Here is a 15100-nt window from a genome sequence, read left to right on the forward strand (position 1 = left end):
AAACTAAGGATAGTTCCTCGGAATGCCTCCGTGGTGCGCCACGTTTATAAGGTCCTTGGCTAGACCCAAAGTGAGGTTATATGTTTTCCGAGCGGGATGTTTTGCATCCCATGTTGCACCGTCGGAGAGCTTCATCCAAACTCGAATCAATAACCTTCATGTAATTTACCGGGTCATCGTCCTCTACTCTCTTTCCAACCCTAAACTTCACTTCCTTGTCCCCATACTTCAAAGTAAGTGTTCCGTCATTCATGTCTACCACTGCTTGTGCGGTGGCTAGAAATGGCCTCCCTAGTATGAGGGGGACTTCGGTGTCTTCTTCCATATCTAGTATGACAAAGTCGGCCGGGTAGACGAAATTGTCGACTTTGACCAATAGATTTTCAGCAACACCTTGCGGGTATTTGACGGACCTATCGGCATGAGGTTAATGCTAGCCCAAAGGTCGGCATTGATGCGGGCATGAGGTTAATGCTAGCCCCAAGGTCGGCTAGTGCATTACGAATGGGGGATTCCCCGATCGAGCAAGGAATTGTGAAGCTTCCGGGATCAATCTTCTTTTGGGGGAGTTTGTTGAGTACGAGGGCGGAGCATTCTTCGCCTAGGTTAACTAATTGCAATGATTCAATTTTCCTTTTATGAGTGAGGAAGTCCCTCATGAATTTTGAGTATTTAGGCATTTGAGTTAGGACTTCGATGAAAGGAATATTAACATGCAATTGTTTTAGTAGACTTTCGAATTTTGCGAATTGCTCATTAGTCTTTTGACGAATTAACATACTGGGGTACGGAACCGGAGGAGCCTTGGTGGGCTCTTGAAGTAGAGGAGAAGCCTTATCTTGTTGGGGCGGTGTTGTGCTTTCCTCAGTTGGTGGTGGCGGAGCTTCCGTGGGACCCACGGTACGGTTTCTTAAAGTTATTAGATGAACTTGTGCTTTTGGGTTTGTTTCGGTATTGCTTGGTAACGCGCCTTGTGGTCTCTCGGAGAAATTTTGAGCTAGTTGATTTATTTGTTTTTCAATGTTTTGTGTACTAGCTTGTTGATTTCTAAAATTCGATTCCAATTGTTGAAATTGATCCGAGTTTTTCTTTTCAGTGTCGGAGATGAGGCGAGATATAGTATCTTCAAGCCTTTCTCGTCCACTTTGTTGTTGAGGGAATGTTTGTGACTCATTTCTTGGTTGTTGAAAGTTTGTTCGTTGGTTTAGACTTTGTTGGTTACTACTATTGTCGGGTTCTCTCCAACCAAGGTTAGGGTGGTTACGCCATCCTTGGTTGTAGGTACCCGTTGGAGGACCCGACGGCCTAGGTCTATTATCAATGTAGTTTACCGACTCTGTTTGATCATCTGTTTCTTTCATACAACTCCAATTTTCATGTGGCCCACCACACCCTTCGCAAGCCATTACCGAGACCGTTTTTGTCATTTCTAACTTTTTAATTTTTGAAGAAAAGGCCTCGATTTGGGCTTGTAAAAAAGTGCTTTCATCAACCTTATGGGCGCCTGGGGCAATAGATTTATTGCCTCGGGGAGTGTGCCACTGAAAATTGGTTTGAGCAATTTCCTCTATTTGATTGTATATTTCATGTGGGCAGCAATTACCTAAAAGTCACCCGGAGCTAGAGTCAAGTGTTTGTCTCGTGTGTGGCAACAACCCATTATAGAAAGTGGATACTTGTTGCCATTGTCACACCCTGGCTTTGCGGAAGCGTGGGTTTATTTGGTGTGACTTCTTAATACCATAGCTTAATCACAACAAAGCTATATGAAATTAAAACGATGATGATCATCCATTACTTCGCGTTTTAAAAATAAAATACCACAACATTTTTTTAAAGTTGACACAGGCAATGAGTTTACAACACAACATAATAAAAACCTTTTTCATAAGACACAACCACAAACATGAAATAGACACAGTTTAAGACTTGTGACTCGTCCAGGCAAAAGCCACAACCCCTAAACTTGGATGACCTCATTTCTCTTACGCAGCATGAAGACATAGCATATCTCGCCAGATCCCTAATTCCCTGAAATATATGTAAGTTGAAAAATCGACAAAAGTTGAGCGAGTTCATGTAAAAGTGGGTATGTAAAACCTTTGTAATACATTTGTAAGTATGAAAATCCCTGGTATGTAGCAAATAAGGAAAAATGAGATCGCCATTGGTTTGCAAGGCCAATGATATGTGTGAAGTGCTGTAGGAAGACTCAAACCTAGCAGATTACTGCGTCGGGCTCAAAGTCACCCTGAGGTCCGTACAGTTGGGCCTGGAGTTGGGCTCGCTACACCCAGATAGATCTACTGCTAATGACCCTCGGTCCTACAATGAGGATTAATGGCCTCTAGTTTCCGCCTACCCACTCACATGATCTAAGTAGTAACCCTCCTTACGCTAAGCATACCATGTATAAAAGTATCCGTAATCATAGTAACATGTATTTCACCCCCGGGGTATAAAAACTGAAAACAATTAAGAGAAAAGGGGGACATGAACTCACAGAAGTGCGTCTCGAAATAATCCGTCCCAAAATAACCTGCTGCGTGACGACCTACACGTACTAACTTCTATTAGACGAACGGTCGTGCCTTGGCTTAAGGTTTAACGTTTTTGGGAAATAGTTAGGCAACTATTTCGTATTTACACTTCTTAATTATTTTGTAAATATATTCCTTCCCAAGGATGGGGGTTTTAATACATGTGTGTTTTATAATTCCGAAAATATATTTTTAAGTCTCACTTAAAGAATATATTTTAATTCATTTGTCTAAAACATTCTATCTCCAAAATATAAATATTTTTTCCCAAAAATATTATATTTTACTTCATACCATTTCCAAAATAATACTTTATCAAAATACACATTTAAGAGTATTTTCCGAAAATACATAAGTTACATTTTAAGGTTCGTGTTGCAATAATAATATAGGTGTAACTTAAATATTTATTTGTGAGGGCGTTGATATTATTTTGGAGTCGTATTTTCATGATATTTCCAGTAATATTATTTTTACTCTAAAAATAATATATCTCTAGTTCACAAAATAATCATATCATCACACAAGCGTTTTATTATGAAATATATATTCTAAATATATATTTAACAAGTTTTATTTACGAAAATCCACCTCCGACACTTGGTTATTTTGTAATAAAAATCATGGCGAAATTTATTTGGAAAAACAAGTTAAAAATATATGTATAACCACTTGTCACAAAAGTATTTCTAAGTGTTATTTTCTGGAAAAATTTCGCCAAAGTTTCCTCTGTAACTGGAGGTGGCGACGCTTACTAGCGTATCATTTTCTTTTCAAAATTCAATCAAACAATTCACCAATCATCAATATACAATATTTAAACATCAACTTGTCAAAATAAGTATAAATCGCAAACTCATGAACTTGAATGTTGTGTAAAAATATGTAGTAACTTTATAACATATTTAGTGGATCTTGTTATCCTTAAAAATAAAATTTGTTCCTTAAAAACCGATCTTTTATAGAACTTGAAGTTTAACAACTTCTAGTCAAAATTTACGAAAATATTTCTTTGTTAAATCTTCTTGTTACACAAGTGTTTACACACTTGTTTATTCACTAAAATGCCTTTAGTTTATGTTAGATCCGGGTTTTAAACAAGACTTGCATCTTTTACTTGGTTCTTCCGAAAAACCACTTGTAGATCTTTAGATCTACTAGTTTAGGACCTTATTTTACAAGAAAAAATTCATTTACACAAGTTCATGTTAATGAGTGGAAGGGTTCATCATCTTACAACTTTTACACTTAACATATTACTAGTTCATGTTCCATGAACATGATCTATTATGGTTAGATGATGATCCATCCCACTACTAGCATCAAACAACATAAAATAATCACAACTAGTCAAGATTTACAAGATTTACACCATTAGTTTCTCTTTATCCAACTAGTTTATCTTTCTTTCAAGACTTTTAGTTTTGATCTTGTGTGTTCTTGAGTTTTAACCGTTAAATCACCTATTAACCACTTTAAACAAGAACAAGAGGATGTTTAGAAGCACTTTCTACTAGCTCGAGGCTAGGGAAGAATCAGGGCGTAAACAAGGTGGATAATAGCAATCTAGAGAGGTTCTTGAGTTTCCGAAAGCACCGAGCCTCCTTGTATGTCACCTTGCACCTTTGTATGTAAGTAAAATGGGTGAACAAGACTTGAATGGTGGTGTGTTGGTGGTTGATGGTTTCGGCCGTAAGCAAGCAAAGGGAGAGAAGAGAGAGCAATTTTTGGGTGTTGTGATTTGTGAATGATGTGTTATCCCTTATGTAATTATATAACCTAACCTTGTGCTTTTATCCATCATATAAAGTGTTTACTAGATATTGGACATGGATGATTAAAATAATCAAGTATTTGTGGTGTGGGTCACCACATGGTGACCGTCCATGGAAGGGGGGGGGGGGTATATGGTTGGTTTTCAATTGGATGGTTAGGAATTAGTTAGCTTAGAATGATAAAGTTAGTGTTATGATGTGTGTTATGTAATATAAAAGGTGTTAGGGTGTTCGGGGACCCTAACTAGCTTAGAAAAGCAAAAACAATGTCTTTGACAATATTTTATGTTCCGGGTAAAGTCCGGTTGGATATTGATCCGTTAAAGTGCTAAATAAGTATTTAAAGTGTCTTTAATAATGTTTTTAGTGACACAATAAATTCCCGACACTTTGGAAAGTGTCTAGTATTATATTACCAAGTTTTTGCACTTTACTAGTTATGTTAAATGCTGAATTTTTGTATAAAGTGCAGAATTCTGTAGTTAAAGCATGTTTTAGGCACATCCGGTCACTATAACTATCACCTAGTGACGCAGTTTTACAATCCTCACCTCCCTACACTCCCTACTAGTGTAGTAATCTATTCCCGGCTCATACTGGCCTTAGAGACAGTGTCTGTCTAGTGCTGGCTATGTCAGCATGTTCACTGGGTTATCCGTTCATTGTGCTAACTGTGCTTTTGTGCATCAAGTTTGTCACTATAGTTTTGTGTGTAATGAATGGAGTGACAGTAATAAAGTATGATGCATGAATATGTATGTATCAGAAATCAAGAAGCAATTTAACCACAATTGTAAGCAAGCACAGTAATTAAGCATTAATTAAATATTAATTAATTTGTACGGATACCTGTTTTGGTGAGGGTTGTCACATTCTCCCCCCGTTAAGAAAATTTCGTCCCGGAATTTTAGGCTCTGCTTCTAGTTGCAGGGGTCTTAGGAAATAAGTGGGGGTACTTTTCTTTCATTCGATCCTCACGTTCCCAGGTGTATTCTGGACCATGTCTTGCATTCCAACGAACTTTGACGAGTTTGACACTGCTCCTGCGGGTTTTGTTTATCTTCCAATCGGTAACTTCAACTAGTTCTTCAACAAAATGGAGCGTGTCGTCAATATGAATCTCGTCTGTGGGAATGACAACAGTTTCTTGCGTTGGACTCTTTTTCAAGTTTGATACATGAAATGTATCGTGAACACCATTCAGCTCGGCAGGTAAGTCCAACTTGTATGCTACCCGGCCAATCCTTTCCAGAATCTTGAATGGACCAATATATCGCGGATTCAACCTTCCATGCTTTCCGAAGCGTGCCACACCCTTCTAGGGTGATACCTTCAACAATACCAAGTCTCCTACCTCAAACTCCAGAGGTTTCCTTCTTCGGTCCGCATAGCATTTTTGTCGATCGTGAGCCGCCTTGATGCGATCTCGGATCTGTGCAATCTTATCTGTGGTTTCTTGGACCACATCAGGACCAACCAATTGTCTATCACCTACATCAAACCAACAAAGCGGTGATCGACACTTGCGTCCATATAGAGTTTCATATGGCGCGGCTCCAACACTGGTGTGGTAGCTGTTGTTGTACGAAAATTCGACCAATGGTAAATGTTTATCCCAGCTACCACCCAGGTCCATAACACATGCTCTCAGCATATCTTCCAATGTCTGTATCGTCCTTTCGCTCTGTCCATCAGTCTGTGGGTGAAACGCAGTGCTCAGATTCAACTGAGATCCGAATGCTTCTTGGAAAGACTGCCAAATCCTTGACACAAACCTTCCGTCTCTATCAGAGATGATCGAGAGAGGCACTCCATGACGTGCAACGATTTCTCTCATGTATATTTCAGCCAATTTGCTCGTGTTATCTTTCTCTCTGATGGGTAAAAAGTGCGCAGATTTCGTTAGCCGGTCCACTATTACCCAAATAGTGTCATGACCTTTTGGCGATCTTGGCAACTTTGTTATGAAATCCATTAAAATCTGTTCCCATTTCCATTTGGGAATCTCGGGTTGTTGCAGAAGTCCTGAAGGCTTCTGGTATTCAGCTTTTACCTTGGCGCACGTTAAACACTTGCTAACATAAACAACAACGTCGCCTTTCATCCTAGGCCAACAATAATAATCCTTAAGGTCCTGGTACATCTTATCCGCTCCTGGATGGATAGAGTATCGTGATTTGTGAGCTTCATCAAAAATAACTTTTCTCAAACCACCAAACAAAGGAACCCAAATCCTTTTCATGAAACATAACGTTCCTTCCTCGTTTGGCACCAATTGCTTCTCCATTCCATGGAGATATTCCTCTTCAATGTTCCTTTCCTTAAGCGCCTCTTTCTGCGCGGCACGAATGCGCAGGGAAAGATCCGTATGGATAATCATCTCCAAAGCCCTAACCCTTATGGGCTTGATTCTTTCCTTTCAACTTAGGGCATCGGCGACCACATTCGCCTTCCCTGGATGATACTTGATCTCGCAGTCGTAATCGTTCAATAATTCGACCCAGCGTCTTTGTCTCATGTTCAGCTCCTTCTGGTCGAAATGTGTTGCAAACTCTTATGATCCTTGAAGATTGTACACTTCGTACCATATAAATAATGTCTCCAAATCTTCAATGCAAATACCACTGCGCCTAACTCCAAATCATGCGTGGTATAATTCTTTTCATGAACTTTCAACTGGCGTGACGCGTAAGCTATAACTTTCTGGCGTTGCATCAACACGCAACCATATCCTTGACGTGAGGCATCACAGTATACCACAAAATCATCATTTCCTTCTGGTAGCGATAAGATCGGCGCATTGCAAAGCTTGTCTTTCAGTATCTGGAATGCTTCTTCCTATTTGATTCCCCAATCAAACTTCTTATCCTTCTGCGTGAGGAAGGTCAATTGTTGAGCGATCTTTGAAAAATCCTCGATGAGTCTTCGATAATACCCAGCCAAACCTAAGAATTTTCGAATCTCGGTTGGCGTCTTTGGAGTCTCCCAATTCTTTATCGCTTCGATCTTTGTGGGGTCCACATGAATCCCCTCTCCATTCACCACATGTCCAAGAAATTGGACTTCGCGTAGCCAAAACTCGCACTTCGAGAATTTGGCATACAACTTTTCCTTTTTCAGTAACTCCAAAATAGCTCTTAAATGTTGTTCGTGTTCATTCTTCGTCTTCGAATAAATCAAGATATCATCTATGAACACAATCACGAACTTGTCCAAGTATGGCTTGCAGACTCGGTTCATTAGGTCCATGAAAACAGCTGGCGCGTTTGTCAACCCAAACGGCATAACCAAGAACTCGTAGTGTCCATATCGAGTTCTAAAAGCGGTTTTGGGAATACTTTCCTCTTGTATTCTCAGCTGGTGATAACCTGATCGCAAATCGATCTTCGAGTAGTAGCTTGAACCTTGTAGCTGATCGAATAAGTCATCGATCCTTGGCAGAGGATATCTATTCTTGATAGTCAGTTTGTTCAACTCCCGGTAGTCAATGCACATAAGAAAACTACCATCTTTCTTCTTGACAAACAGGACTGGAGCTCCCCCAAGGTGAGAAGCTTGGTCTGATGAATCCTTTGTCTAGTAGCTCCTGGAGTTGTGTCAACAATTCCTGCATCTCAGACGGCGCAAGTCTGTAGGGTGCCTTGGCTACAGGCGCGGCGCCTGGAACCAAGTCGATGTGGAACTCAACTTGCCTTTGGGGTGGTCAATCCTGGCAAGTCCTCTGGAAAGACTTCAGGATACTCCTTCACGACAGGGATGTCTTCGATCTTCGGCTCAGCAGCTTTCTTATCCACGATGTGTGCCAAGAAGGCAGCACATCCTTTCTGCAAACACTTTCGAGCTTTCAGGCAGCTGATGATTCTTAGAGGTGTATCGCGCTTTTCTCCATGAACTACGATCGTCTCTCCATCTTCGGTTGGGATGCGAATGATCTTTTCGCGACAAATAATGTCAGCCTTGTTGCTCGACAACCAATCCATCCCTACTACCACGTCGAAGCTTCCCAACTTGACTAGTAGTAGATCCAAAGTGAACTCACGCTCTCCCAACTCAATCATACAACCTCTGACAACTTCATTTACTTCAACTAGCTTCCCATTAGCCAATTCAATTGAGTACGGGATATCTAATTTACTAGCAGCTAACCCAAGCATATTCTTAAATTCTAAACACACGAATCTATAATCGGCACCAGTATTAAACAAAACGGATGCAAAGCGTTGATTTATAGGGAACGTACCAGTAACAACATTGGGATCCTGGCGCGCTTGCCTCGCCTCGATGTTAAAGACTCTTCCCCATGCTTGGTTCAATCCTAGGCATTCCTTCTTAAAATGCCCAATGTCACCACAGTTAAAACAGCCCAATTTTTGCCCATTACCACCTCCGTTCCCAGCTTGAGTGTTGTTTTGATTTCGATTCGCATTACCAGCTTGATTTGCATTGTTCCCTTGGTTTCCATTGCCTCCATTATTCCCTTGTGAACGATTTCCATTACCACCACGGTTATTGTTCCTATTATCAAAACCTCCTTGGCCTCCCCGGCCAGCCCTAGCCCAGCAAGTATCCTTCAAATGGCCAACTTTTCCACAATCTTCACATATTTTTGGCCCACACCGGCCAGAATGATGACGCTGGCAGGTGTTACACTTGGGTTGTCTGCCCATATAACCCTTCCCTTTCTTCTCAACACCGGTTGCAGCCTTCGCCGGTGTGCTTGATTCTCTTTTCTTGCCAACACTGCTTGTACCCTGCTTGAAGTTTGAGAACTTCCTTTTGTTCTCGCCAGATGACTCTACGCGAGTCTCTTTCTTCTTCTGCTCAGAATTTGAAAACTTGTTTAAGCGGATGGCTTCCTCAGTAAGAGCCACGCTCAGAGCGATGGCCTCTGTGACTGTCGCAGGCTTGGAAGTAGTGACCATACTCATGATCTGAGGTGCTAACCCCCAGATAAAGCGCTCGATGCGTTTGAATTCCGGTGTAACCATATAAGGTACCACATGGGACAAATCGTGGAATCTCTGAACATACTCCGCAATCTTGGGACCTTCCATTTTCAAGTGCCAGAATTCAGTTTCCAGCTTCTGAATCTCCGCACGTGAGCAGTACTTTCTTCGCATGAGCTCCTTCAGCTCATTCCATGTCATCGCATGTGCAACGGCTTCACCAAGAGTTTGTACTTGTAAGTTCCACCAGGATAGGGCTCCATCCAAAAATAGCCCAGAAATGTAGGTCACTTGTTGTTCTGGAGCGCACTTGCTCATTCTGAGAACAGACTCAGTCTTCTCCGCCCATCTTACAAAAGCAACAGCACCTCCGGTGCCGTCGAAGTTCACGGGCTTGCAGTCGAGGAACTATTTGTAAGTGCACCCTGCACATACGTTAGAATATACAAATGGTATTAGCGAACGTGCTATAAATATCCAAATGTATCGTAGTATGTCTCAACGACTTAACATTACCATGAGGTGGATTGTTATTGCCGTTGTTGTTCGAATTGCTTCCACTGGTTCCTCCCTGTGAGGCTGCATACTGTGCAATGGCGGCAGCAATGATTTGTTGGAGTTCTGCCTCATTGGTAGGCATGCGTGGACCACGTCTAGGCGGCATCTTCTAAAAGATGTTTCACGTCGGTCAGGTCATAGTAAGTAAAAGACATACGTATGTAACATCAATATCAACCACATAACATCTCATGTTACAAATAAGCCAAACACATAACATCATATGTTATAAACAATCAATCCAACATCACGTATAATGAGAATACTGCGATTGCGCTATCATAAATCAAGACCATAATGTAAGGTTTACAAGTTCATAATTGTATCATACATCATCACTGACTAAGGGCCACATCGCCCTAGTCCAAACTATCTAATCAGTGATAACAAAATACAAATCATTAAAAGTCACAACATCAAAATGCAGTCTCCAAAAAGCTGTGTAATCTGCACAATCGCGGTCCTCTCATCAAAAGTCTACCTGCGTCGAATCAAAAGGCCTAAGCTGATGGCGGCGGAGGAGGGGGAAAACGAGAAAAGAGTAAACGTCGCATATGCAACCAGTCCTCCTCCATAGCACGATGAGAGCGCAACAAGTATGCTATCTGCTGCTCAGGAGTCCAAAAGCGAGCGGCAGAATCGGGTGAATGTGGACGCGGAGGGTGTGATACTGCAGGTGGGGTCTGGCAATGGCACGGTGGTCGCTGAGCTCTCTCCAGCTCCTGTATGCGACGGGTCAGTGCCTCCTGCTGTATCATGAAAGATGTGAGAATATCCTCCATAGAATACCCCACATGGTATGGGTGATATGGATCTGATGGTGGCATAATAGGGGCCGTAGTCCAGAGGAATGGCTCGCTAGATGGGGTGAAGGATGGTACAGTAAATGGTGCAACAGTGGGAACAACAGTAGGATGAGAAATCTGGGGCACAAACTGGCCTCCTCCTGACACGAAAGGTGTATGACCAAATGGCTGTCGAGATGAACCCTCTCCAGGACGTGGTGGGGGTATGTCCTGAAGAAACGTGATAGGTAAGTCAGTGCGGCGAGCATCTGTGGTGTGTGTGGGAAGCAAAGGAACATCAATGGGAGCTGAAACAGGGGCTGAAACGGGGGCTACAGGCGGTGTAACTGGTATCACGAAAGGTGGGTAATCATCGTCATCATCTATCCACCCGTTGCAGGTGTGAGTGTATCGTGGATCAATATGGGTCGCAAAAGGTGCACGGTCAAACATCACCGGCATAGGATCAGGAAATGGTGCAACTACAGGATCCTCTAACAAAAGTGGAGCATCAACATGAGCATCAGCAACGTGATCATCCACCAACGGTGGAGCAATAACAGGATGATCGTCAACATGAAATAGACACAGTTTAAGACTTGTGACTCGTCCAGGCAAAAGCCACAACCCCTAAACTTGGATGACCTCATTTCTCTTACGTAGCATGAAGACATAGCATACCTCGCCAGATCCCTAATTCCCTGAAATACATGTAAGTTGAAAAATCAACAAAAGTTGAGCGAGTTCATGTAAAAGTGGGTATGTAAAACCTTTGTAATACATTTGTAAGTATGAAAATCCCTGGTATGTAGCAAATAAGGAAAAATGAGATCACCATTGGTTTGCAAGGCCAATGATATGTGTGAAGTGCTGTAGGAAGACTCAAACCTAGCAGATTTTTGCGTCGGGTAAGACTCAAACCTAGCAGATTGGGCCTGGAGTTAGGCTCGCTACACCCAGATAGATCTACCGCTAATGACCCTCGGTCCTACAATGAGGGTTAATGGCCTCTAGTTTCCGCCTACCCACTCACATGATCTAAGTAGTACCCTCCTTACGCTAACCATACCATGTATAAAAGTATACGTAATCATAGTAACATGTATTTCACCCCCGGAGTATAAAAACTGAAAACAGTTAAGAGAAAAGGGGGACATGAACTCACAGAAGTGCGTCTCGAAATAATCCGTCCCAAAATAACCTGCTGCGTGACGACCTACACGTACTAACTTCTATTAGACGGACGGCCGTGCCTTGGCTTAAGGTTTAACGTTTTTGGGAAATAGTTAGACAACTATTTCGTATTTACACTTCTTAATTATTTTGTAAATATATTCCTTCCCAAGGATGGGGGTTTTAATACATGTGTGTTTTATAATTCCGTATTTTTAAGTCTCACTTAAAGAATATATTTTAATTCATTTGTCTAAAACATTCTATCTCCAAAATATACATATTTTTCCCAAAAATATTATATTTTACTTCATACCATTTCCAAAATAATACTTTATCAAAATACACATTTAAGAGTATTTTCCGAAAATACATAAGTTACATTTTAAGGTTCGTGTTGTAATAATAATACCGGTGTAACTTAAATATTTATTTGTGAGGGCGTTGGTATTATTTTGGAGTCGTATTTTCATGATATTTCCAGTAATATTATTTTTACTCTAAAAATAATATATCTCTAGTTCACAAAATAATCATATCATCACACAAGCGTTTTATTATGAAATATATATTCTAAATATATATTTAACAAGTTTTATTTACGAAAATCCACCACCGACACTTGGTTATTTTGTAATAAAAATCATGGTGAAATTTATTTGGAAAAACAAGTTAAAAATATATGTATAACTACTTGTCACAAAAATATTTCTAAGTGTTATTTTCTGGAAAAATTGCGCCAGAGTTTCCTCTGTAACTGGAGGTGGCGACGCTTACTAGCGTATCATTTTCTTTTCAAAATTCAATCAGACAATTCACCAATCATCAATATACAATATTTAAACATCAAACTTGTCAAAATAAGTATAAATCGCAAACTCATGAACTTGAATGTTGTGTAAAAATATGTAGTAACTTTATAACATATTTAGTGGATCTCGTTATCTTAAAAATAAAATTTGTTCCTTAAAAACCCATCTTTTATAGAACTTGAAGTTTAACAACTTCTAGTCAAAATTTACGAAAATATTTCTTTGTTAAATCTTCTTGTTACACAAGTGTTTACACATTTGTTTATTCACTAAAATGCCTTTAGTTTATGTTAGATCCGGGTTTTAAACAAGACTTGCATCTTTTACTTGGTTCTTCCGAAAAACCACTTGTAGATCTTTAGATCTACTAGTTTAGGACCTTATTTTACAAGAAAATTTTCATTTACACAAGTTCATGTTCATGAGTGGAAGAGTTCATCATCTTACAACTTTTACACTTAACATATTACTAGTTCATGTTCCATGAACATGATCTAGTATGGTTAGATGATGATCCATCCCGCTACTAGCATCAAACAACATAAAATAATCACAACTAGTCAAGATTTACAAGATTTACACCATTAGTTTATCTTTATCCAACTAGTTTATCTTTCTTTCAAGACTTTTAGTTTTGATCTTGTGTGTTCTTGAGTTTTAACCGTTAAATCACCTATTAACCACTTTAAACAAGAACAAGAGGATGTTTAGAAGCACTTTCTACTAGCTCGAGGCTAGGGAAGAATCAGGGCGTAAACATGGTGGATAATAGCAATCTAGAGAGGTTCTTGAGTTTCCGAAAGCACCGAGCCTCCTTGTATGTCACCTTGCACCTTTGTATGTATGTAAAATGGGTGAACAAGACTTGAATGGTGGTGTGTTGGTGGTTGATGGTTTCGGCCGTAAGCAAGCAAAGGGAGAGAAGAGAGAGCAATTTTTAGGTGTTGTGATTTGTGAATGAAGTGTTATCCCTTATGTAATTATATAACCTAACCTTGTGCTTTTATCCATCATATAAAGTGTTTACTAGATATTGGACATGGATGATTAAAATAATCAAGTATTTGTGGTGTGGGTCACCACATGGTGACCGTCCATGGAAGGGGGGGGGGGGGGGTATATGGTTGGTTTTCAATTGGATGGTTAGGAACTAGTTAGCTTAGAATGATAAAGTTAGTGTTATGATGTGTGTTATGTAATATAAAAGGTGTTAGGGTGTTCGGGGACCCTAACTAGCTTAGAAAAGCAAAAACAATGTCTTTGACAATATTTTATGTTCCGGGTAAAGTCCGGTTGGATATTGATCCGTTAAAGTGCTAAATAAGTATTTAAAGTGTCTTTAATAGTGTTTTTAGTGACACAATAAATTCCCGACACTTTGGAAAGTGTCTAGTATTATATTACCAAGTTTTTGCACTTTACTAGTTATGTTAAATGCTGAATTTTTGTATAAAGTGCAGAATTCTGTAGTTAAAGCATGTTTTAGGCACATCCGGTCACTATAACTATCACCTAGTGACGCAGTTTTACAATCCTCACCTCACTACACTCCCTACTAGTGTAGTAATCTATTCCCGGCTCATGCTGGCCTTAGAGACAGTGTCTGTCTAGTGCTGGCTATGTCAACATGTTCACCGGGTTATCCGTTCATTGTGCTAACTGTGCTTTTGTGCATCAAGTTTGTCACTATAGTTTTGTGTGTAATGAATGGAGTGACAGTAATAAAGTATGATGCATGAATATGTATGTATCAGAAATCAAGAAGCAGTTTAACCACAATTGTAAGCAAGCACAGTAATTAAGCATTAGTTAAATATTAATTAATTTGTACGGATACCTGTTTTGGTGAGGGTTGTCACAGTCATACCGCAAGACCGTGATGGGGACACTTTCGCAATAGCTCCTTGAACCTTTCCCAAGTTTCATATAAGGATTCCCCATCCTCTTGTGAATACGTATTAATTTCAGTCATTAATTTAACCGTTTTAGCGGGAGGGAAATACTTATATAGAAATTTTTGGGCTAGTTCATCCCAGGTGTTTACCGAACCAACTGGGAGGGCGTTGAGCCAAGCTTTTGCTCGGTCTTTTAGTGAAAATGGAAACATTCGAAGGCGGATGGCGTTATTTGATGCTCCATTGATCCGAAAGGTATCACATATTTTTAAGAAATTAGTAATATGTAGATTGGGATCCTCGTCCGCAAGCCCATGGAAGGTTGCGGAGTTTTGAAGCATTTGTATCAAATGTGGCCGAAGTTCGAAGTTGTTGGCTTCAACATTCGGTGCATTGATAGCGGCGCCGAGATTACCCACGGTGGGTCGTAGGTAATCCATGAGGGTACGTTGGTCCGCCATTGGAAGTGGGTCCCCCGAAACTTTCCCTTTGTTTTTAGCTTTAAGTCTTTTTCTGAGAAAGCGTTCGGGTTCTTCTAGAGGTTCTTTTATGTCTTAATTAAAACTATAGCTCATACACTACGTAGAAGGTTCAGATGTGGCGTCTGGTTCCAAGT

General features: G+C 40.3%; 1 non-coding gene across 1 annotated transcript; it reads left to right on the forward strand.

Annotated features, from left to right (window-relative positions):
* The first annotated feature begins 14460 nt into the window (after positions 1 to 14460).
* Positions 14461 to 14567, forward strand: LOC118481425. Its single transcript, XR_004865634.1, has one exon. It is a non-coding gene; the product is annotated as a small nucleolar RNA R71 (small nucleolar RNA).
* The last annotated feature ends 533 nt before the right edge of the window (positions 14568 to 15100 follow it).

The sequence above is a fragment of the Helianthus annuus genome, chromosome 8 (genome assembly GCF_002127325.2).
Source record: "Helianthus annuus cultivar XRQ/B chromosome 8, HanXRQr2.0-SUNRISE, whole genome shotgun sequence".
NCBI classification, from domain to species: domain Eukaryota; kingdom Viridiplantae; phylum Streptophyta; class Magnoliopsida; order Asterales; family Asteraceae; genus Helianthus; species Helianthus annuus.